The 26,000-nt window shown below is 40.2% G+C and overlaps 1 non-coding gene and 1 pseudogene across 1 annotated transcript; one reads left to right on the forward strand and one right to left on the reverse strand.

Annotated features, from left to right (window-relative positions):
• Positions 1-3,958: 3,958 nt before the first annotated feature.
• Positions 3,959-13,110, reverse strand: LOC110193744 (uncharacterized). The gene is made up of 4 exons (XR_013484737.1): positions 12,989-13,110; positions 8,075-8,199; positions 7,460-7,589; positions 3,959-4,275 (listed from the first exon to the last, which is right to left on the reverse strand). It is a non-coding gene; the product is annotated as an uncharacterized LOC110193744 (transcript).
• Positions 4,643-5,097, forward strand: LOC110193743 (ribosomal protein eL22-like pseudogene; annotated as a pseudogene).
• Positions 13,111-26,000: the final 12,890 nt, after the last annotated feature.

A 26,000-nucleotide genomic window follows, 5' to 3' on the forward strand; every position in this document is an offset into this window, starting at 1 on the left:
ATATAGGATTTTTAACATTTAATGGGTTCTGACACAGCATTCAGGTTGGCCATCTGTCATTACCCACTCTTGTCACATCATTTAAGTAATAAACCAATAAACATTTACTAAGCACCTACTATATGCCAGGCACTGTGTGAAGCTCTGGAAATACAAAGACAAAAAAGGAAACAGTCTTTGCCTTTAGGAACCTTACATTCTATCAGAGGAAATGATATAGATGCATACAAGAAGACAAAAAGTATTTGTAAAGTAAATACAAAACAATTTTTTGGGGGAATCAGGAAAGGCTTTGTGAAAGAGGTGGCACTCGAGCTGAAGGAGATTAAGGTCTAAGAGGAAAAGATGAGGAGGAATCATGTTCCAGGAATGGGAGACAGCCTACCTAGCATCATGGAGATAGAATGTGCAGTGTCAGAAACAATAAGGAGGCAAATTTGGCTGAAACACAGAGGAAGGGGAAAGGAGTAAAGGAATAAGAACAAAACTGAGTTAAGGGAGAAAGGTCACTGTTTTTCTTCCTCTTGCTTAGTGGAATTGCTGCCCCTAATACAATATGGCTGGTAAAAAGTTGTCTTACATGTAAAGTAGGTAAAGATACCAGGAGAATGAGAAAAATCTTGGATTCTATCATTATCTTCCCAAAAATGATGAGAAAGACATCAGCAACTATTATTCCATTAAGCCCACTTTTCTCATGTTAAAAAAAAAATCTTGATACGGACAATCTATACATATATCCAGCATATTCTTCCTGGAAACAAAATGATATTGAAACAAGAAAGCTTTCACAGATAATCTTCAACCAGTAACACAACTAATTGAAAGGTACAGCAAATACCAAGATCCCACTGTGTTGATTATTGATTACCAAAAAGCATTCAACATGACATAACAAAACATAGCCTTAAAGATTTTCCTTTAACAAGGCATTTCCCCTGACATTAAAACCACACAAGATTTCTGATTGATGCAAACACAGAGATAACTTCGTCCAACAATCGTCTGATTATCAATATCAAGCAAAGCATAAAATAGGGACATACACGCTTCCCAAATGTGTTTCCCATAACCATCGAAGATATGATTATGTAAGGGCAAAATGTAAGAAGGATTCCCTACAGATGATGAAACCCTCCAAATGTGTCTATTGTCAGCTGAAATTGAGCTGACTTCATCAAATCCCAGAGTACCGCAGAGCTTACATTTAATGAGATTCATAATCATTCAAAAGAGATGGACCTAGTAATTCACACAAAACCCCCAAGTGTACAAAGACTGCATATTTCTTAGGTTATGGCTGAAGCTGGATGAGCAGTCCATTAAGTTAATTCATCAGTACATATATCTTTGATGGGCACTGCATTTGGATAATGAGCTAGACACAGAATTGAAGAGAGGAAGACAGAGGGCTGGACTGCATCTGGGAAACTGCAATGTTTTCAGTGATCTGAAGCTATTTCTTGCAACAAAAGCCAATCTTCTTGATGCCAGTATATTTATTCTGATGCTATATGGTTGTGAATAATTTAAACCACAATTAACATGAAATTAAAACTGTAGGTGGAAAAAGGTTAATATGATTGTAGCATATTGCCAACTATGAATTATGCCCAAGAAGTGGCATGTAATATATTTATTAAGGAAATATCTTTTATTAGAAAAGAAGGTATGTTGGTCATGAATGAAAGATAACTGATGAACAACAGAGATGCTATAGCAATGTCTGTGAAATGTGTTTTTAAAAACAGTTCTAGAAGAAGGTCTTCAGCAATCTAGGTAGATCCTCTATGGCAGATTTATTGGGGCGTGGGGTGGGGAGAGATGAACAAGAATTGTACAACACACAGAAGTTAATATTTGTGCCAACAGAATAGCTACAATGAGGATCTCTCAAACTCTTGAGGATGTACAAACTGGGAACTTGTTAAAGATCACTAGGTGCCAGGGTCAGTTTCATTCCCCCTTTCCATACCATTGCTGGTGCTGCTCCCTATCTCTTCGCCTGAGACCCTACCTATCCATTAAGACCCATTTGAAATCCTCCCTCCTTTGTGAAACTCTTCCTGACCAACAAAGGCCCAGAGAGTTCTCCCCCTCTGACCACCTGAAGCACTGATTTTTTGCTCTATGCAGAAAAGTGCCTTTGGCACTTTATCATATAATGCCTTTAGATTCTGCTCTATTTTTTAAATTCATTAGTTTTATTTAGCTTTTCTTGTCTATAAATTCTGTCTCTCTAACTAGACAACAGTCTCTCTCCTTATCTTATGCTGCTCTCAACATTTCTGAGAACACATAACAAGTCCCTTGTACGTCACATGCATTCAATTTAAACTCTGCTGACCAGTTTGAGTCTGGCTGAATTTCCTGGGTACTTTGATTTGGGGAAGGGTTGGCTCTGTTCTCTCTCAACCATCACCTAAGCTACTGAGAGTACAAGCAAAAAGTCAGATGTTTTACACTTAAGCAAAAATAACGGGAAAAGTAGGATGTTCTTCTGTTCCTGGAGCAGGGACTCACAATATCAATACCTCTAGTATTTTTCTTTAGGATTAAATAGTCAATCAATTAATCAGGGGGAAGGGAGAAGGTAATAAGCATTTATTAAATGCCAACTATATGTCAGGCATTGTACTAAGTGCTTCATTATCCCATTTAATCCTCATAACAGCAGGGGGGGTAAGGGGAGAGAGGGGGGTAGGTGCTAAAATTATCTCCATTATATAGTTGAGGAAACTGAAGCAGAAAGAGGTTAAGTGACTTGTCCAGGGTTATACAGCTAGTGTCTGAGCTTGGATTTGACCTCAGGTCTTCCTGACTCCAGGCTAGCATTCTACCTACCGTGCCACTTAGGTGTCAACAAATGCCAATAAGTGTTTATTAAGTGCCTGTGATATACCAGGGACTGTTCTAGGTAATGCAGATACAAAGATAAAAATTAAACAGTCTCTGTTCTCAAGGAGCTTATACCCTATGCGGGAAATAACATATATAGATAAGGATAGGGATATGGATTTAGACATAGATTTATATACGTATGTAAAGTACATATAAACTAAATAAAGTTAATTTAGATATAAGATTTATACACATACGTAAAGTATATATAAAATAAATAAATACAAGTTAATTTGGAGAGGGAGATACTAGCAGCTGGAGAAATCAAGAAACGTTTCTTCTAGAAGGTGGTGCTTCCGCTAAGTTTAGATGGAAGCTGGGTACTCTAAAAGGGGGAGGTAAAAAAGGCCTGTGTACTTGGCAGGCATGGGGAAGAGGAAGTGTAAGGGTATGGAGATAAGAGATGGAGGGTCATGGGACAGGAACAGTAAGATGGCATTTTGACTGGGCTGTGTATAGTAAGCGCTAGAAAGGCCGGTTGGAGCCAGGTTGTGAAGAGTTTTAAATGACAAACAGAAGAGTTTATGGTTAATTCTACAAGTAATATGGAACCACTAATTATGTAGTACTAACTACTCTTTTATTAGTTTGGGTTTTTTTTCCCCAGAGGTTGGACAAACTCCCTATACAATGACAATTCATCACCACTCACCTGGGCTGTTTTAATAGCTAACTGGTCTCTGCTTCTGGTCTCTCCTCTCTAATCCATTCTCCACACAGCTGCCAAATTGATATTCATAAAACATCTGACCACATATACCACTCTGCTATTTGAAAATCTTCATTTGGCTCCTTATTATTGCCTTTAGGATAAAATGCAAAAATCCTCAGGCTGGCATTTGAAGCCCTTTACAGGCTGGCTTCTGCCTATCTCTTCAGTCTGACTCACATCATTCCCCTTCACACACTCTCCACTCCTGCAATGGGCCTGCCAGCTGTTTGCTCTATGCAACATTTCATCTTCTGCCCCTCTGCCTTTGTGCCTCTGCCAGGGGTCCTCCATATGCCTGGAATGTACTTCCTTCCCCCTTCCCTCCCTCCCTCCTCATCTGGGCTTTCTTCCACATACAGCTCAGATCTAACTTCCTTTTCTGATCCCCCCAGTTGTTAGTATTCTCTCCATCCTAAAAATCACTTTCTGTTTCTTTCTATAAAGTTCACTTCTGTGGTTACCCCCATCCCCTGTAAACACTGCAAACAGAGATGGCTTTGGATTTGCCTCTGTATCTTCAGAGTCCAGGGCAGTACCTTGCACATAGCAGGTATTTTAAAATGACTGTTGAATTAAATTGAACACACCTTAGTGATTTCCCGTTCGTGTCCTTTGAACTGTTTCATTATATCTCCACATCTCCAATTGTAGGCCACAACCATCTGAGGAGAAAGTAGTTAGAACCATTTAACTTGACCACTACCTTTTGATTCAAATCAATACTCAAGTACTATACCTATCGTTCACAGGCCCCTGTCCTTACGCCACTTACTCTTAGTATTCTTCATCCTCATCCCTCCACACTGTGAATGGTTTCACCCTTTCCTTTGACACATCATATCACCCTGATTCCATTTAATTCACTTCATTGACTTCTCATCACTTTCTAGATGACCTCCTACTCATCTTTTCTCCTCTCCACACAAGCTAAGCTGAAATCTAAAGGGTCTAATAAAGTAAACTCAAAAGACAGTTTGCAGAAGTTAAGGGTTAATGCACTGGCCTTAAAAAAAAAAAGTTGCTCTTTCTGCGACAAGTGTGTGCAAGATGGCGCCGCCAAAAGATAAGAAGGCTAAGAGATCAACTTGGAAGTTTAACCTTGACCTTACTCATCCAGTTGAAGATGGAATCTTTGATTCTGGAAATCTTGAGCAATTCTTGAAGGAGAAAGTTAAAGTCAATGGAAAAACGGGGAATCTAGGGAATGTTGTTCATATTGAATGCTTCAAGAATAAGATCACTGCTGTGTCAGAGAAGCAGTTCTCTAAACGATACTTAAAATATCTTACCAAGAAATATCTTAAGAATAATCTTCACGATTGGCTTTGTGTGGTTGCATCTGACAAGGAGACTTACGAACTACGTTATTTCCAGATTAGTCAAGATGAGGAAGGTTCTGAATCTGAAGATTAAATGGGAACCTGAGCCCTTTCTTGGGGGCTTTGAATTTTAAAAGTGTTCAAAAGAATAAAACATTATGAATATACTTTAATTTATTGGCAAATAAAACTTACAACAATGTTAAGACCTTGTTGTGTTTCAAGGTCTTAAGATTAAGACAAAAAAAAAGTCACTGATATGTTTTGTTATGAATATATCCCATTCATTCCTGTTTGAAATTGAATCTCCTTAGCTTGGCCAACATGATAAAACAAGTAAATGAAAAATGTTAGAGAAGATGTGGGAAAATTGGAACACATTGTTGGTGCAGTTGTGAAATGATCCAACCATTCTGGAGAGCAATTTGGAACCCTGCCCAAAAAGCTATAAAAATGTGCATACCCTTTGACCCAGCAAATAACACTTCTAGGGTTGCATCCCAGAGAGATCATACAGATGGGAAAAGGACCCACATGTACAAAAATATTTACAGCAGCTCTTTTTGTGGTGGCAAAGAATTAGAAATTGAGAGGATGCCCATCAATTGGGGAATGGCTGAACAAGCTGTGATACATGAATGTAATGGAATACTATTGTGATATAAGAAATGATGAACAGGCAGACTTTAAAAAAACCTGGAAAGACTTGTGTGGTCTGATGCTGAATGAAGTGAGTAGAACCAGAACAACGCTGTACACGGCAATAGCCACGTTGTGCAATGACTAATATTGATAGACTTAGCCCTTCTCAGCAATGCAAGGATCTAAGACATCTCAAAAGGCCTTATGATGGAAAATGCTATCCACATCAAAAGAAAGAACTATGGAGTTTAAATGCAGATTGAAGCATACTATTTGCTGTTTTTTTCTTTCTGTCGTGTTTTGTTTCCTCTTTCTTGTGGTTCCTCCTACTGGTTCTAATTCTTACTTACAACATCACTAACGTGAAAATATATTTAATAGGAATATATATGTATAGCCTATATCAGATTGTGTGCCGTCTTGGGGAGGGAGGGGGAGAAAAATTTAAAACTCAAAAGCTTATGGAAGTGAATACTGATAAATCAAAATAAATTAATTAAAAAAAAAGAAATTGAATCTCCTTTGTAGCAAATGAAAAGTTAAGCAAAAACAACAATACAGTGACCACATCTACTGATGTACACAACATTCTGAACCCTGCAGTGCCTCAACTCTCTGCCATATAGAGAGGCAGTTCATTATTAGTTCTCCAAGACTGAGATTTGAGTATTATAATTACTAGAGTATGGCTTCTTTTAATTGTTCTTTTCATTAATGTTATTGCAGGGGACAGCTAGATGACACAGTGGATAGACTGCCCAGCCTGGAGTCAGGAAGACTCATTACCCTGATCTTAAACCTGACTTCAGGAACCTATTAGCTATGTGACCCTGGGCAAGTCATTTAACCCTGTCTGCCTCAGTTTCCTCATCTGTAAAATGAGCTGGAGAAGGAAATGGTCAACCACTTCAGTACCTTTGCCAAAAAAATCACATTTGCATACCATGATTTGTTCTTTGTTGTTCAGTCACTTCACACTCTTCTTGACTCCATTTGGGGTTTCTTGGCATAGGTATTAGAGTAGTTGGTCAATTCCTTCTCCAGATCATTTTACAGATGAGGAAACTGAGGCAGACAGGGTTAATGACTTGCCTAGGGTCACACAGCTAGTAAGTGCCTGAGGTCAGGTTTGAGATCAAGAAGATGAATCTTCGTGACTCTAGGTGCTCTATCCACTGCACCACCTAGCTGCCCATGAACACAGATGAAGAATTTGTTCAGCCATTCCCTAATTGATGGGCACCTCCTTTGTGTCTACTTCTTTGTTGACACAAAAAATGCTTCAATGCATATTTTGGTATATATTGTACCTTTCTATCTTTGTCCTTCTTAGGCCATATGCTGAGAAGGTCAAAAGGCATAAACAATTTAGTTACTTTTCTTGAAAAAGTCCAAATCGTTTTCCAGAACTTTTGGACTTTTAAGAAAAAATAATGGCAGCTAGGTGGCGTAGTGGATAGAGCAGTGGCCCTGGAGTCAGGGGGACCTGAGTTCAAATGTGACCTCAGACATACTTACTTGCTATGTGACTCCTGGGCAAGTCACTTAACCCCAACTGCCTCCAAACAATGAAAGAAAATATAAAAAACATAGGAAATAAAGCGATCACATGCAAAAATATGATGGGGAGGGGAGTGCTAGAATAAGGTGTGAACATGGCTCCTCAAACCTGAGAGAGAAAGCTACCAGCACAGAACAAGCTGAACAATCTCATTCAGCAAATCAATGGTTCCTAAATCTGTAACTGCAGACTGTAGATACTTCTAACTCCAAACTTTTAAATTCTAATTTTAAGATTATCAACTACATTTAATCAAATCTGTTCTCCCAGAGCCACTCTAATTATTCTGCTCACCCATGGAACAACTGGCACTGTCATCTTTACCTTATCTTTTCCTCCTGAAACACAAATGTCTGAATTCACAGCAGTAACTGAGTTGACAGCATCAGTGTGAGCTTGTTTGTACTCCTGGACCACTTTAGTAGATCCATTCTCCTCCACGTATCCTTCAGTTCTGGTAAAGAGGGCAGTTAAATCAAAGGGTGGAAGTTTCAGGAGGGTAGAGGAAGAAGCTACTGGGACTAGGGAAAGGAATGATCTGAAGTGAAATGGGTATGTTGGGCCAACATAAGCACAGAAAATGCTGGGGCAATCAGACACTAAAAGGCTTGCTAAGAACTGGGAGTTGTTATTTCTCTATAAATGCTCAGATAAACTGAATACAGACAAATAAACAGGTCTTGTTAGTGCTCAGGTAATTTTCCACAAAGATTTGCAGGCTTTCCCAACTTAGAAAGAGGCACTAGCAATGTCAAGACTTTTGGGACCTATCCAGCCCAACAGGAACACATCAATTTGTCCTTCAAGGGATGGTAATTCAGCCTCCCTGGCCACCCTCTCTAAGCTGTTTTGTTCAGTGGAAGGGTGAAGTGTTGGCTAGTGATATGGCTCTGGGCTGGAAAGCCTGGGGAGCCCTGGGTTACAGCAAGGTCACTGTACCTGTATCTGTAGGTGTTATGTTTGATTTTGCTCTGGAGCTTGCCCATGGTTCAAAGCACTCGGTCAACACCTTCGCCAATGCCACCTGCCCCTGCTGGCACATCTGAGCTGGCATTCCTGGGGATCTGCAAAAGTCATATATCACCTGGATGTTACAAGAACAACAATTTTACCAGCGACGAAGAAGCAAGGGCAGATGGTCAGAAGGCTTGCCACTAGGCATCTGGGTTAGTAATTAAGAGATGTGGTGCCTTTTGATTCTCTTTTCATACCAATGAATGAATGAATCAATGAACCAATAAATATTTAAGCACTTTCTATGTGCCAGGAACTATGGAGATAAAAGGATGAAGAATGAAACAATAAAATCAGTTCTGCTAAAATGACTGTTTTGAAAATGTAAATTTGTTCCAATGTGATTGATACATTAGGGAACATTTTGAACATCATGCTAATTTCAAGTCTGCTTCTGCCCAACTTCTTCCAGGGACTAAGAGTGAGAATGCAGAAAACTACATCATTTTGCAATAACTCACAAGCAGTAACCTTTCCAAAGTCAACTTCTAGAAGCAAACCTGAGATGTCTGTCAAGGTAACAGTGCCATATTTATTGTACTTCTGGCGCAGCAGGAGCTGTGGGCAGAGAAGGGCTGATCCATACCATTTTTAAACCCTTCTGATAAGACCTTAAGGCAGAAGCTCAGAGTTTCAGCCCTCCCAACTACTTCCTTGTGTGCTGCTGAAAAGGGGTGAGGGGGGTGAGAGGGAGGTCAAGCAGCAGTCCAAGGAAGTGTCCACTATCTGTGATAGTATTTGTGTATTTCTTAACCATTTGACATTAACAAAACTGGGCTACTGTTTTTAACTAGGTTCCTATCTTTTTTTTGTCCTAATGTGTCACCAAATTTTTCAGCATTTTGCCTCAAACCTATTTTTTTTTAGCAGATGGTTTCTTTACTATCCCAGAGGTGCACCACAAATCCTATTGGTTAATCTTTCAAATAAATTTCATTTGATTAATTTTCTGAGTTTCAGGCTGGCAAAGGGAGTTGGTGCCACTACATTGAATGACATCCAGGAATGATGTCCACAGATTTTTTCAAGAAGGAAGTCAAATTATTTCCTAAAAGTCAGATAGGGAAAAATTCCCCAAAAGGAACAGCAACTCTTTATTATGGGAGAGCCTCTGATAAAAGAATAACCCCTAAATGGAATGAAAGAACCATGACTTTAAATAATATAATTATGTATCAGAAACCTAGGCTATCTACCTTTATTTTTTTTTAAATTTTATTAATTTATTTTGATTTATCGACAATCACTTCCATATGCTTTTGAGTTGAAAATTTTTCTCCCCCTTCCTCCCCTCCCCCCTCCCCAAGACGGCACACAATTTCATATAGGCTTTACGTTTACATACCCATTAAAAATATTTTCACATTAGTGAAGTTGTAAGTAAAAATTAAAACCAATAGGAGGAACCACAAACCTATTTTTTTATTGAGAGATTTTGCATAAAGTGGTGCTTTTTTTGGTCCAATTATAGTGAAACTGTACCTGCTCTCAATGAGTTTACATTTGATTGGTGGAGACAATAAATACATATTATATACAGCCTAAGTATAAAGTGAATAAATACAAATATATACAAAGTAGTTAAATGCAAGGTAGTTTGTGAGGAAGGACAATAGCAGGAACAGGATAGGTTTCATGAAGAAGATAGTGTCTTAAAGGAAGGAAGGGTCTCTATGAGGAGGAGGTAAGAGGGGAGTGTGCCCCACGTGTGGAACAGCCAATGTAAAAGCACAGAGATGGGAGATAGGAGTGTCATATGAAAGAAACAGAGAGAAGGTGGGTTTGGCTGGAGAGCAGAGTTCAGGAGGTGGAGTAATGTCCAGGGAAGCTAGAAAAATAGCTTGGGGTCAGGATGCATAGAGGTTTAAAAACTAGAGAGTTTATATTTTATCCTAGAGATAATGAGAGTTTTACAGGATTGGCATGGTTACATCTGTACATAAGTTAAATTACTTTGGCAATTGTGCAGAATGGACTGGAGTAGTGAAAGTCTTAAGGCAAGAATGCCAAAATAGGAGGCTGCTGTAATAACCTATGGATTCAGGAGGGGGGCGGGTTGAAGGCCTGAACTAAGGTGGTAGCTACATGAATAGAAAGAAGGGATCAGTTATGAGATATGTTGTGAAGGCAGAAACAGCAAGATTTGGTGACTGATTGTATATATAGGTGGAAAAACCTGAACGATGGTGATGCCTTCAACAGAAACAGTGAAGTTTGGAGCAGGAAAGGTTTGGGGGAGATGATGATGAGCACAATTTTGGACACGCTGAGTTTGAGGTGTCTTCAGGACATTTGGTCTGAAATGCCTAATACATGACTGATGATGCAAGACTGAAGATAGGGGAAAAACTGGGAGCCATCTGCATAGCTGGTAGTTAAACTCGTGAAAATTGATGAGGTTACTAAGAGACAGAGCACAGAGAAGAGAGTGTGCGCCATAACCCTGGGGAACACTTCCAGATGAGGGTGTGTAATACGGATGATGAGCTGGCAAAGGAGACTGAGAAGGAACTGTCAGACAGGAGGTGGAGGATCATGGGGACCCAGAGAAGACAGAATATTCATGAGGAGAGAATCACCAAGAGTACTAAAAGCAGACGAAGGATGAGGACTGCAGATGAGACAACTAAGGGAACATTGATAACTTTGGAGACAGCAGCTCCAGTTTAAAGAAGTCAGGAGTCAGATTGCAAAGAGCTGTTAACAGCTCAGTGAGAGGAGAAGAAATGGAAACGGTTAGCATCGACTACTTTTTCAAGGTGTTTGGTTGAGAAACAGAGGATAAGAGCTTCAGTGTGATGGTAGGATTAGTGAAGGTTTTTTAAGGGTAGTAAAGGCTTAGGTAACATGTTTGAAGGCAGAAGAAATGAACCTGGAAGTGAGAAATGGCCGAAGATTTCAGAGAAAAGAAGGAGGAGATGATTGAGGATGTAATCTTCTACAGAAGGTGGGAGGGGAGGGGGATAAAAAACCAGACACCTGGACTCAGATTTCTATGAAGTTAGGAGAACTAAACAGAGATAGGGGAATCACTCCCCTCCTCCTCTCCAAAGGGGTTTGGTCTCTCCAGATAGATAAGAAGGAATTCATGGGAAGCAACAGCCCCAAGAAAAGAAACTCTGCCTTGTGAATATCTCTACTTATTTCCTCTAGGAAGAACTGTTTCTAGGGATACACCTCAATTGTGGCTAGAGAGTACTCTGCATATAGCAGATGCTGCTTAAATGTTTGCTGAAGTAGACAAGATGTCCGGACTCCTAATCTACCAAATTATTCCTTTTCCCAAGACTATGACAAATATTTAAAAAGTAAACAAAAATGGCATTTCCCCCCCCTATATTTGGTACTGTAATTGCACTGGTCTCATTCTGAAATAATTTGACTGGGTTCTTAATTCTTCAAGTGCCAACATTTTATTTGTAAAAAGCATCTTCGAGTTGGCCAGTGTGGGAATTTGTTTTCCTTGACTGTATAGTCATAATAAATTTTCTTTCTCTTTCTTTTGGGGGGGGTGGGGGGGGCAGGAGGAAGAAAATGCAGACCTGAAAATAAAATAAAATTTATTTTTTAAAAAAGCATTTGTAGGGCTTTACAATAAAAAGATAACTTTTAAAATTACCCCAAATCCTAACTAAATCTGTGTGGCAAATGGATATATCTGAAGATTTCCAAAGTTTGTTCTGGGAGAAGTGATTCAGATAGCCCCTTGCTAGTCACTGCAATTAGTAATAATATATTTAGTTATTCTTTCTCATTGGCCATATAATTCCATAGCAAAAAGTTTTATAAAATAACCTTTCTTTTCAAAAGAACTTTTCAAATTTTGAGATTAATTTCATTTTTTCCAATTGGAAAAATGTACAGTAGTGCAAACATTCTTAGGAACAAATGATATGCATAGAAACCTCAGAGGTAATTTAGTTCATCCTCCTCATAAATGTTTCAGGGTAATTTTAGATTCCACTAACATGTTGTTATTTCATCCATTCATTGGATAATCTGTTTCTTTGGAGTTTCTAGTTTTGTGATGACAATTTCACCTATTTTAAACTATATATTATACACACACACATAAATACACACACATAAAAGAATGACTCACTGAGTAATAGAATGTCAGAGCTGGAAAGGCCCTTATACACCATCTAATCTAACCTCCTCATTTTACATATGGGGAAACTGAGACCTAAAAAAGGGAAGTGATTTCCCAGCGTCACACAAAGAGCCAGTAAAAGGCATCATGAGGGCCCGTGGGGTGACTAATGGAGGGAAAAGGAAAGAGGGAGACAGGGAAGGAGAAGGGGTATCAGCCTTACTTCTAGAGGACCCCCCCCATCAGGGGCCAGGAAACCCAACAAAGGCGGGAGAGGGGAGAGAGGCAGAACGATGGAGGTCATTAGCTCATAAAGATTCAAGCTGGAAGCTGGGATTTAACGGTTATCTAATCTTTTAGGACTATAATCTGAGGCTGGAAGGGCTTTTGTGAGTCATGGGGTTCTATTCTCTCATTCACAGATGAAGAAGCTGAGGTTCAGGGAAGTTAACCTCAAGAGCACATAGATGGCCGAGGCTGGATTTGAACCCAAGTCCTCCAGTCCAGAGCCGTGGGCCTCGCCCCGGCACCATCCAGCGAGGGCCGCGAAGGGGGAACCTCGGTGGCCGCCCCTCCGCTGTGGGGCTACAGTCTGACCGGGGGGGGGGGAAGTCTCGTGGGGGCCCTGTCCAGCCCCCGCCTCTGGTACGGGAATCGGTGTCCCAACGCTGCAGGCGTTCGGCTCTCCTCCCTAGCCCGCCCCCCTCCCACGTTCCCTACCACCTTCATCCCCACTCCGTACGCACTATCAGAGGCTGAGGCAGGGTTGGAGAGGAGGCCTGGGGTCTGCAACTTCCAGACTCCATGCGCACAGGAATCCGTTCTTCAGGCCGTCCCTTAGCAACGAGGCGCCCGTCGCTAGGGCGGCTGTGTGCCGGCGAAATGCGTCCGGGCGGCAGCGCGGGAGGGGCCGAAAAGGGTTCCGCCAACCTAGAGGCCCCGCCCCCGGCTGTGCCAAGCTCCTCCTCCCAGGGCGGGACTGCCCCGCCTCCTCTTCCTCCCCGCGGGGGCCTCCCCCCTCCTCCGGAGCTCTCGGCTTCCCCACCGCCCTGTCCCTGAGATCTCGTACACTCCCAGACTGGGTCCTCAGGGGAGCCCACTGTGCATAAAGGACAGGTGACTTGCCCTGGCCTGCAAAGGTACCTGGCCGCTGCCTCTTCCATCTGCTACCAGACCGGGATTCGAATTCTTCTGGTGTCAGAGAGCTGTCTTGCCTTGGGCAAGTCAGCAAGGGGGTGGCTGGGGAGGGCATTGTGAGCCGGGCCTGGGGTCAGGAAGACCCGAGGTCAGATACATCCAAATACAGTCTCAGAAGCTTAACCAGTTTGTGACCCCTGGGCAAATCACTTAACCCTTTGTCTGCCTCAATTTCCTCATCTGTAAAATGGGTAAGATAGTACTAACACCTACCTCCCAGGGTTGTTGTCAGGTTCAAAAGAGAAAATATTTGTAAAGGGGTTAAATCATTATGTAAAAGTTAGTTATGATTAAGTCACTCAGTACTCCCTGGGCCTCAGTTTTCTTATCTGTACAATGAGTAAGTTGGACAAGATGGCCTCAGAGGTCTCTTCCAGACATATATGATCCCATGATTCTTTTTTTACTTAAAAAAAGTGTTCTTAATTTAACAAACACCAAATAAAGTGAGCATCTCCATCTATAAGTAGAACAAGAGAGGATTGTATATGAAAGTGTCAATATTGTTCAGAGCTTGCTTTTCAAGTATATAATAAAGTCCACGTGAAACTTGCAAAGCTGTTCTGCTGGTCTGTGATTCCTTTTGGTTTTCTGTTTTCTTCTCCCTAGGGAGCCCAAGTGGGGCTGAGAGGCTTGAAACTCCTGTTCTAGATTTCCTTTCCCTCCTACCTCCTGTCTTTCTTTGGGAGAAAAAAGAAAAAAAGAAAACTCTTGTAACAAATATACATAGCTAAGCAAAACAAATTCTGACATTGGCCATGTCCAAAAAAAATATGTCTCATTCTGCATCTTCAGTTAGTCAATTCATTAAATGTCTACTTACATGTCAGGCTCCGTGCTACTTACTAGGGATACAAAGAAAGGGAAAAGACAGTCCCTGCTGTCAAGGAGATCACAGTCTAATGGGTGAGACAAATGCAAACATCTATATACACACAAGATTTTGTGTATAGATATAGGTACACACACAATAAATTGGAAAGAACAAAGGCATTAGAATAAAGGGGAATGAGGAAAGGCTTCCTGTAGAAGGTGAAATTTTAAGTGGGTCTTGAAGGAAATCTTCAATCTATCACTCCTCTGTCAAGAAGGTGACAGAGGTCACCTGCATTAACCTCTGGTAATGACTTCAAGGTAGAGGACCTCAAGGTGGGTAGCATGTTTCATCACTAGCACTCTAGAATCATGATTAAGCCTATGATTCTTTTTTTTAATAGTATTTTATTTTTTTCCAACTACATATAAAGGCAGTTTTTAACATTCCTTTTTTTAAATAAAATTTTGAGTTCCAAATTCTCTCCCTCTCTCTGTAAGACAGTAAGCAATTTGATATAGGTTATACATGTACAATCATATAAAACATTTCCGTATTAATCATATTGTGAAAGAAGAAACAGTTTGTAAAAAAAAAAAAGAAAATTACAATTTGCAGAAGGAAAAAAAATCATGAAAAAAGTGAAAATAGTATGCTTCCATCTGCATTCAGACTCCATAGTTCTTTCAGGAATGTGGATAGCATTTTCCATCATGTGTCTTTTGGAATTGTCTTTGCATACAATTTGTCATTGTATTGCTGAGAAGAGCCAAGTCTATCAAAGTTGATCATTGCACAATGTTGCTGTTATTGTGTATAGTGTTCTGGTTCTGCTTACTTCACTCAGCATCTGTTCATGTAAGTCTTTCCAGGTTTTTCTGAGAGCCACCTACTCATCATTTCTTATATTGCAATAGTATTCCTTTACATTCATATACCACAACTTGTTCAGCCATTCCCCAATTGATGGGCATCCATTCAGTTACCAATTCTTTGCCACTACCAAGAGAGCTGCTATAAATACATGTGGGTCCTTTTCCCTTTTTCATGCTCCCTTTGGGATACAGACCTAGTAGTGGTATTGCTGGGACAGAGGGTATGCAGTTTGATTGCCCTTTGGAACTTGTTCCGAATTTGAGCCTATGATTCTTGGGGGCAGGGACCTTTTGTCTCTGTATCCAGGAAGTCAATGAGGTGGAGGTGAGAAGAGAAGGATTCTAGGCAAATGTATAATGACCAATGCAAAGGCACACACAGAGAAAGGTGATAGAGTGCCCTGTGTGGAGAAAAGGGAGAAGAGCTGTCTGTCTAGATAACAGTGTGCAAGGGAGTCAGGTCTGTTGAGATTGGAAAGCTAAGTTGGGGCCAGGTTGTGATGGTCTTTACAAGCCAACAGACAAGTTTCTATTGCACCCTAGAGGCAATAGGGAGCCACTGGAGTTAATTAAGGGAATGACAGAAAGATGTGTGCTTAAGAAAAATGACTTTGGTAGCAGTATGTAGGATGCACTAGAGTGGGAAGAGACCTGAAGGCTGGTTTTCAAAGAAGCATAGGAATTAGAGACCAAACTGCCAACATTCGCTAGATTCTGGAGAAAACAAGGGAATTCCAGAAAAACATCAACTTCTGCTTCATTGACTACACTAAAGCCTTGAACTGTGTGGATCACAATAGAATATGGTAAGTCTTCAGGGAGATCAGAGTACCAGCTCATCTTCCTTGTCTCCTGAAGAATTTATATGCCGGCCAAGAAACGACAATTAAAACCAACCATGGAACGACTGATCAGTTTAAGATTGAGAACGGATCACGACAGGCTGTATATTGTCGCTTTATTTAACTTGTATGCAGAGTGCATCATGCGAAATGCCATGATGGATGAATCAAAAGCTGGAATTAAGATTGCTAGAAGAAATAGCAACAATCTCAAATATGCAGATGATACCACTCTGATGGCAGGAACTGAAAAGGAATTAAGAAGCATCTTGATGATGGTGGCTTGGAGAGTGTAAAAACTGGCTTGAATCTTAACGTTAAAAAAGAAAAAACAACTAAGATCTTAGCAGCTGGGGACTATACTAAGTGCTGGCAAAAGAAAGGCAAAAACAGTCTTTGCTCTCAAGGAACTCACATTCTAATGTAGGTATCTAAATAATTAGGTACCTACAAGACATACAGAGAGAGTGGATGGAAGGTGATCTCAGAAGGGAAAGCACTATTGGGGGAGGAGATGGGAGAAGTAGTCACCAAAAAGGTGAGGTTTGAAATGAGTTTTCAAAGAAGTAGGGGCAGCTAGGTGGCACAGTGGGTGGAGCACCAAGCCCTGGAGTCCGGATGTCCTGAGTTCAAATCCAGCCTCAAATGCTTATTGGCTGTGTGACCCTGGGCAAGTCACTTAACCCTGATTGCCTCAAAAAATGAAATAAAAGAAGTCAGAGAAGCTCAGGGGTGGGGAAGAAGGAAGTCGAGCATTCCACCATTACAAAGTTGTGAAGATGGAAGATGAAGGGTCCTATTAGAACAACAAATTAGCCTGTGTAGCATACATGAAGCAGAGTATTGTGTAAAAAGGCTGCAAAGGTAGGTAGAGATAAAGTTATAAGAATCTTGAGAGGCCAGAGGGACTCATCTTCAAAAACTACATTGCTAATGAAAGAGAAATTCCCTCTTCTAGTCTCACAACAATCTAGTTGAAATCTCCCAAGGCTTAGTTTAAAAAAAAAATTCTTAGGGGCATAGCTAATTTATTTGTTCAGCTAACCCGAATTGTGTCCTTCTTTACTCAGAGAGGTGTTCATTATTTTTTAAATTTTTATTTATTTTTAAGTTTATTTATTATTAGTTTTCAACATTTACTTCCACAAGATTTTGAGTTCCAAATTTTCACCCTATCTTGCCCCTCCCCCCACCCCCAAGATGGCATGCATTCTGAATATCCCTTCCCCTAGTCTGCCCTCCCTTCTATTTCTCCCCCCCCTTCTCTTATCCCCTTCCCCCTCTAAGGATATTCATTCTTTATAAAGAGATCATAGGATGCTAGTTTTGTTAACACATTAAAACCTCATCATTTGTGATGACATTCTATGATGATATCAACTGAGCTGAGAGAAGGGGAGCAGTGGAGAAATCCTACCTCACCTAACTTACACTACCCGTCCACTACTCCTATGACTGTCCCTTCTTCCTCCCTTCTTTTTTTAATTTTTAAATTTTTTTTCCTTCCTGCATTCTTAAAATCCTTTCTCAAAACCAGCGTCTTCCAATGGCCCCTTCACGGACCCTTTGAAGTCCCTGAAGAAAACAAGGGATGCATATAGAACCATAAATTTGGACTAGAAGTCAGAAGACTTGGCTTCTAGTCAGTCCTGCCTCACCCTAAGTAACCCCTCTAAATTCGATGTTGTTTCCTCATCTGTAAAATGAGAGAGGTTAAAAAAACGCCCAACCAATCTATGCTCTCTTCTAACTGGAGAAACTGGTACCATTCATTCATACATTCATGTAATCAATAGACATTTACTGAGTATCTATTATGTGCAAAGTGTGTGAAATACAAAGCTCTGCAGGAACCTACAATCAAGTAGGCTCAGATAAGACATGCCCAATGAAAGACATAAGGGGGACATGATTTTTTTTTCAAATATTTCTATCTGAATTGGTTTGCAAATTTCTTTGTACTCAGTATTTTAGGCTTTGCTTTACTTCTTTCACTCCTCAGGTGAAACTTTCCCCAGATCTTTCAATTGTACTTCTGTGACATGCTATCCTAGTTCCTGATCCAGTTTGTTAGTGTCTCTTAAGATGCAGTGGCCAGGGGTAGCCAGGTGGCACAGTGGATAGAACACTGGCCCTGAAGTCAGGAGGACCTGAGTTCAAATATAGCATCAGACCAAACACTTGACACTTACTAGCTGTGTGACTCTGGGCAAGTCACTTAACCCCCAATTGCCTAAAAAAAAAATTTTTTTAAAAAGGATGCAGTGGCCAGTTCTAAAGTATTGTTGGCTCTCCATTATGAGCTTTTCATGGAGCAGTGTGGCAATATACAATGAGTCACAATACTTTCATTACTAAGGTTATATACTGAGTATGATATTAAAAGGAAGAAGTTCATGTCTACATGAATTTTAGCAAGTACTTTTTTTTGGCAATAGCAAAAAGGAAAAAAGAAGGAAGGAAGGAAGGAAGGAAGGAAGGAAGGAAGGAAGGAAGAAGGAAAGAAAGAAAGAAAAGAAGGAAGGAAGGAAGAAAGAAAAAAGGAAGAAAGAAAGAGAGAAAGAAAGAAGGAAAGAAAGAAAGAGAGAAAGAAAGAAGGAAAGAAAGAAAGAAGGAAAGAAAGAAAGAGAGAAAGAAAGAAGGAAAGAAAGAAAGAAAGAAAAAGGAAGAAAGAAAGAAAGAAAGAAAGAAAGAAAGAAAGAAAGAAAGGAAGGAAGGAAGGAAGGAAGGAAGGAAGAAAGGAAGAACTTAAGTGTCCAGGTGTCCAACAAGTTTTTGGTGTCTCATTTCATACCACTAAATAATATTTTCCAAAATATTTTTTGCTATCCTCCCTCATACCCACTATTGAATTGACCTTGTTAAATATAAAAATTGACTTAACTTGGAGATGAGAGTGAGAAGGTCAAGCATTCCACAACTACCGTACAAAGATGAAGAAATGGAGGATGGAGGGTCGCATTAGACAAACAGCAGGTCAGTCAGTGTAGTGAAACTTTTCCACTTAATTCTTTTCTCCCTGGGTTCTGGCTCAGTGTCCATTTCAAATTCTTCTTTCTGTTTAAATTTTTTTTTTAAAATGCTGATCCTCTTTTTTTCAGAGGTTCATATTTTCTGTCTCTGTCTGTATATGTCTATTCCTCTGAGATATCTCTGTCTCCCTAAATCAATCTGAGCCAGAAAAATGACTCATGCAGAGGAGTTCGTGTGGTATGTGCTCTAGAACTTTTTGGAGGAGCTAGGAAAGTGGGATCTCGATGTGATGGATTTCTTTGTTATTCTGCCACTCACATAGTCACCATCCTAATTCAGGCCCTTAATAACTCAGTTGTTGTCACTCCAATCCTATGTTCATATAGCTGACAAAGTGATTTTCCTAAAATGCAGGTCTAATCATGTTACATCCTTCCACAGGTGTGCTGCAGTCAGTCAAGCTGGCTCTCACTAGCTGATTGTTAAATTGTCAGTGCAGGCATTACACCTTGGGATCCCCAAACTATAAATCAGGGCTTGATTTATTGTTCCATTGGTTGCCCAGATTTAAGAAAATGTTTAGAATTCAGATTAAGCTTAAAAGTATACTGGGGAGTACTTTTTGGAGATCCAGTTGTTGAATATTTACTGGCACATCCTTGTCTCCTGCTTGATAAACTGTGGTGGTTTTCTCTTATGCCTAGAATCATACTGGCTATTAAAATTTCTTCATGGCTCCTTCTGCTTTTTCAGTCTTCTTACATACTGCTCTCCTCCAGCCATATTGACCAACTTGCTGTTCTGGACATACAAGATATGAGTGCAAATCAGGGTTCAGATACTTAATAGCTATGTGACCCTGGACAAGTCACTTAACCTCTGTCTGCCTCAGTTTTGTCATCTGTAAAGTAGGTATAATAATAGCACCTCTCTTCCTAGGGTTGTGAGATCAAATGATATAATATTTGTTGAGCTCTGAGCACAGTGCCTGGCACAAAAAAATAGGTCTCCACATAGTAGGGTCTTGATACATAATAGACTTTTTTTTTAAGGCAATTGGGGGTAAGTGACTTAACCAGGGTCACACAGCTAGTGTCAAGTGTCTGGTCTGAGGCAGAATTTGAACTCAGGTCCTTCTGACCCCAGGACCAATGCTCTATCCACTGTGCCACCTAGCTGCCCTTATGGTAGACATTTGATAAATGCTTTTCCCCTTCCCTTTCTCCCATCTTTGTTTCCTTATGTTGTCTATCTACCGTGTCTGGAATGAACCAGATGAGCAATGAATGGGTTGTGCAATCTGCACCCTTGGAGGGAAAAGGGTACTTATATCCATGAGAGATTATAGGTCCATTGAAGTATCAAAGAAGTTAATTGTTAAATTTATGACAATTAAAAGAAAATATAGTGCCCAGTAGTGAAAACATAACTCCAGATAAGTTCAGTGATCATCTCAGAGCACAGCAGGATTATCACCTCTCTCATTAGTGGGACATTTGTTGTTCAGTCATTTAGTTGTATTGGAATCTTTGTGATCTCGTACACCCATACTGTCCATGGGGTTTTCTTGGCAAGGATACTAGAGTGGCTTCCCATTTCCTTCTATGGGGACACTAAATTTTAATTAATGCAGCTTTTGGGATAGACCATACTGTGATGCTGTACAAATAATATATATTATAGTAAAAAACGATGATTACTTAAAAGAAAATAAATGTGACCAAGCAAACCCACAGTTTGGCAGTTGTCAGTGGTACAAGACAGTTAAAAAACCAGTCAGAAGGCTTCCAGCATCTACAGGAAATAGGTATTAGGGTCTAAGTGCTGCAGCAGAATGACAGGAAGGTTAGGCTAGCAGGCTGGCTGATCCTGGAGGGAGGGAGGGAGAAGGGGAGGAAAGGAGTAGGAAAAGGAGGAGAACAGAATGGACAGATACAGGAAGGCTGGGAGCTCACGATAAGAAAAGCTCCAAAAGAAATGCTTGCTGTTTAGAGCCCAGGGAATGGGGGTGACCAAATTCTGCTGCATTGCCATGGTTGCTCTGAAAAAACCAAACAACTAAAACGTGGTTCCAAGATAAGGAATTTATAGTGGATTTGAAAGGCAGTATTGTGTACTGGACTTGGAGTCAGTCAAGACATCTGAATCCTGATGGGCATCTCCCCTGTTCTCCCTGAGCCTTGTTTTCCTCATTTGTAAAAATGGAGGTGATAGTACTTGAAATACCCACCCCATTGGCTTATTAGTTTTGTTTGTTTGTTTATTTGTTTTTGGAGACAATTAGGATTAAGTGACTTGCCCAGGGTCCGGCAGCTAGTAAGCTTCTGAGATTGGATTTGAATTCAGGTCCTCCAGACTCCAGGGCTGTTGCTCTCTCCACTGTGCAATCTAGCTGCCCCTTTGATTTTATATTCTACTGTGTGACTTTGGGTAAGTCAATTCCCCCTCAATTTTTTTTTAGCTGTAAAATAATCTGAACTATCTACCTTACAGCTAGGATGTGCAATGGATAGATTGCTGGGCCTAGAATGAGGAAGACTCATCTTCTTGAGTTCAAATCTGCCTTCAGACACTCTTACTACCTGTGTAAGGAAGTCACTCAACTCTCTTTGCCTCAGTTCCTCATCTGCAAAATGAGCTGGAGAAGGAAGTGGCAAACCACTCCAGTATCTTTGCCAAGAAAATCCCAACGGGGGTCACAAAGAGTAGGGCATGACTGAACAACCACCTTACAAGGTTGTCATAAAGACAGTAGGTTGTAGGGAGCAGTTAGGTGGCTGCTAGGTGGCACAATGGATAGAGTACCAGCCCTGGAGTCAGGAGGACCTGAGTGCAAATCCGGCTTCAGACTAAACACTTGACCGTACTAGCTGTGTGACCCTGGGCAAGTCACTTAACCCCATTGCCTAGCAAAAAAGAAAAAAAGAGAGTAGGTTGTGAACCTTAAAGGGTTAGATGTAAAATACAATCAGGGAGTAGGATATGAAAGGGTAAATAGAAACTCTAATTGTGTAGTATATAAAAGAGGTTTCTATATTTTTAAAAAAGTTTATTAAGGAAGTTCAGGATCAATTTGATGAGTATCTTCTCATTCACCCGTTTAATCAACTTGATGAGATTAGAGGGAATGTGTCTTTGTCTAAATATAACTTTCATGAACCTAAAGTTTTAAAAACATATGTTTAAAAAAAGTTTTCACATGCTACTGGGAAATAAGAAATATAGGAAATGGGGTACAGAAGTCTATCCTGTCCTACAGGAAAATAGAAGGGGAAGGGGATAAGAGAAGGGAGGGGGGAGAGATAGAAGAGAAGGCAGACCAGGGGAAGGGGTATTCAGAATGCATGCCATCTTGGGGTGGGGGGAGGGAGGAAATGGGGTGAAAATTTGGAATTCAAAAACTTGTGGGAGTGAATGTTGAGAACTCAAAATAAATAAATTATTATTAAAAAAATTAAAAAAAAAAACTTTCATGAAGGTAAATCTTATTCTGGGGACACAGAGAGCTCCTCTAATTGGTTGCCATGATTGGACTGACTCCAAGATAGCAAGTCAGGAATTCTCAAACTTTTTGGCCTCATGATCCCTTCACATTTTTAAAAAGTTGTTGAGGACCCCAAAAAGCTTTTGCTTATCTGGGTTATAACTTTATATTTATTGTATTACAAATTAAAACTGATAAAAATTGTACATACTTATTTATTAGTTCATTTAAAATATTTATTAATCCATTTAAAAACAATAGCAAATCCATTACATGTTGACATATTTTAATGAAATATATACATTTTCCAAAACAAGAAAAATTATTGAGAAGAGTGGTATTGTTTTACATATCTTTGCATATCTCTTTAATGTCTAGCTTAATAGAAGACAGCAGGATTGTCACATCTGCTACTGCATTCAATCTATTGAGATGTGTTGCTGTGTGGTTGAAATGTATGAAGAAAATCTGGCCTTACACAGATAGATACTTGGAAAAGGGAGAAGTATTTAAATAAGCAAATATTGTCTTATTATTATTAAGAAAATAGTTTTGACTTTGTGGACCCTCTGAAAGGTTGAGACTCTCACCGGTCCTTGGACCACACTTTGAGAACCCCTGTAAACTTCTGCTCCCCCTTCCCAGAGCCAATGGAGAAGGTCTTGTTGGAAGAACAATCCAACATTATGGCTACACAAGCTGGACACTGACCCAATTCTGTTCTAGTGCATGCTGGGGAATTTTCCTTTCCTATTGGCTTTGGTGGAACTCCTCTGTGGTCAGGACTTTCCCCAGCCATTCCAGCAATTCCTATCTGAGGTGGGAAGGGTGAGTTGTAGGGCTAAGTGATCCCCACCTACCCTGGCCCAGGGCCTTGTCTCAGGATCAGTCTCACCTTCAGAACTGGGAGGATAGAGTAATACCTCAGCTAGGCAAGGGCGGGAAGGGAGTGTGCTCTTTGGAGAAGAGGACCACCAACGTGACTCTTACCAATGGAAAATTCCAGCCAAGTTAGAAGGAAAAGGGAGAAGTAGAATGGCACCTTTCTCCATGATATTACTATGAGTTGCTCACCGAGTGCAGATGGCAAGTGAATAGAGTAATTTTTTAAATTTTTAAAAATTATTTTGATTTATCAACAATCACTTCCATAAGCTTTTGAGTTTTAAATTTTTCTCCCCTTCCCTCTCCACCTCTCTCCCCAAGATGGCAAGCAATCTGATGTAGGCTATACATATACATTCCTATTAAATATATTTTCACATTAGTGATGTTGTAAGAATTAGAACCAATAGGAGAAATCACCGGAAAGAGGAAACAAAACACAACAGAAGAAAAAAAAAAGTAAATAGTATACTTTGATCTGCATTCACACTCCATAGTTCTTTCTTTGGATGTGGATGGTATTTTCCATTATGAGGCCTTTGGTGATGTCTCAGATCCTTGCATTGCTGAGAAGAACTAAGTCTATCAATAGTAGTCATTGCACAGTGTTCTGCTTCTGCTCACTTCAGTCAGCATCAAACCATACAAGTCTTTCCAGGTTTATCTGAAGTCTGCCTGTTCATCATTTCTTATAGCACAATAGTATTCCATTACATTCACACATCACATTCACAATTGTGATTACTATCTGTCTTTCTCCCTATCCTTTCCCTCCCCTTTATGCTTTTCTTTTTCCTTTCTCCTTTTCCTGCCTCACTAGTGTTTTGCTTTTGACCACTGTCTCCCTCAGTCCTGCCTCCCTTCTATTAGCCCCCATCCCTTTCCTTCCCCTTCCTCTTACTACTTCTTCCCCTCCCTTCTATCTCCCTTCCCTTTTCTTTCCCCTTTCCCCCTCCTACTGCCCATAGGGCAAGTTAGATTTCTTTCTTTCTTTCTTTCTTTCTTTCTTTCTTTCTTTCTTTCTTTCTTTCTTTCTTTCTTTCTTTCTTTCTTTCTTTCTTTCTTTCTTTCTTTCTTTCTTTCTTTCTTTCTTTCTTTCTTTCTTTCTTTCTTTCTTTCTTTCTTTCTTTCTTTCTTTCTTTCTTTGCTTTTTGATGAGGCAATTGGGATTAAGTGACTTGTCCAGGATCACACAGCTAGCGTCAAGTGTCTGAGGCCAGATTTGAACTCAGGTCCTCCTGACTCCAAGGCCAGAGGTCTATCAAGGCTCACCACCTAGCTGCCCCTGCAAGTTAGAGTTCTATACCTGATTATGTTATTCCCTTCTTGAGCCAAATCTGATGGGAGTAAGGCTCAAACAATGCTCACCCCCCTCTCTTCTTTCCCTGTGCTATAACAGGTTTTTGTGTCTTTTCCTGTAATTTACCCTTGTCTGTCTCCTCTTTTACTTTTCTCTCAGTACATTTTCTTAGATCAGATTAATTCACTTACTTGGATCCATTTAACCCACTTGATTAGATTTTTTTCATCATTATATCAAAGTCAATTTATACCCACCCCCTTCATGTATACTCCTTTAACATGGTATAATAACAATACCGTTCTCAAGAGTTACAAGTGTCATCTTCCCAGTTTGCCTTTATTAATAACATGTTGTTTCTTTCTGTCCCATTTACCTTTTTATGTCTCTCTTGAGTCTTGTATTTGAAGATCAAATTTTCTGTTGAGCTCTGGTCTTTTTATCAGGAAGGTTTGGAAGTCTCCTATTAAGTTCAACATCCATCTCCACCCCTGAAAGATCATGCTCCTTTTCGATAGGTAGTTGATCCTTGGTTGTAATCCAAGCTCTTTTGCCTTACTAAATATCATATTCCATAGACAGTAATTTTTAAATAGTATCTTAATTTTCCATGGGGAGCCTAATGAATCTAATGGGCTATTCCCATGATGCATGTTTCTGTATTTGTTTTTGTTGTTCATTCTTCTTGACTCTTAGTGACTCCATTTCTTGGCAAAGATACTGAAGTGGTTTACCATTTTCTTCTCCAGCTCATTTTACAGATGAGGAGACTGATAAACAAGGTTAAGTGACTTGCCCACAGTCATACAGCTAGTAAGTGTCTGAGGTCAAATTTGAACTCAGGTCTTTCTGACTCCCATGTTCTATCTACTGCACCACACCACTTAGCTGCTCTTCTGTATTTGTTTAGGGGCTCCATTTTCTATGGTAGGTGAAATAAAAGTAGTGCAATACCTAGTATCCATATGGTGCATTCAGTATCTTTTTGAAGAGTTGAGAACTCAATCACCCACATTTGGGGAAGCCTAGACAGGAACTTACACCTAAGCTCTATTTTTGAAGATTTTACAGGACTAACCCAGGGTAGGGGCAATGAGCCTAAGCAGAGACACTGACCCTTTGGAGTCAAACCCCGGGGGATCTAGCTGTCCCTATGAGTCCCGGGTTCTTGGGGAAAAAGGGTGTTGGAAGCTAGCCCCAGCAGGGCAATGGAAATAACACTAGACTGGGTGTCAGGAGATCTGGGTTCTAATTGTATTATAACCTTTCCCATTCTGGGCCTTGGTTTCCTCCTATGCAAAATCAGGAGATAGGACTAGATGATCTTTAAAGTCCTCATGAAATCGAATGCTCTTAAATTCTACAATTCTAGGGTAGAATCCCCGACT

Source organism: Phascolarctos cinereus, unplaced genomic scaffold (genome assembly GCF_003287225.1).
Source record: "Phascolarctos cinereus isolate Bilbo 61053 unplaced genomic scaffold, phaCin_HiC Scaffold_2;HRSCAF=192, whole genome shotgun sequence".
NCBI classification, from domain to species: domain Eukaryota; kingdom Metazoa; phylum Chordata; class Mammalia; order Diprotodontia; family Phascolarctidae; genus Phascolarctos; species Phascolarctos cinereus.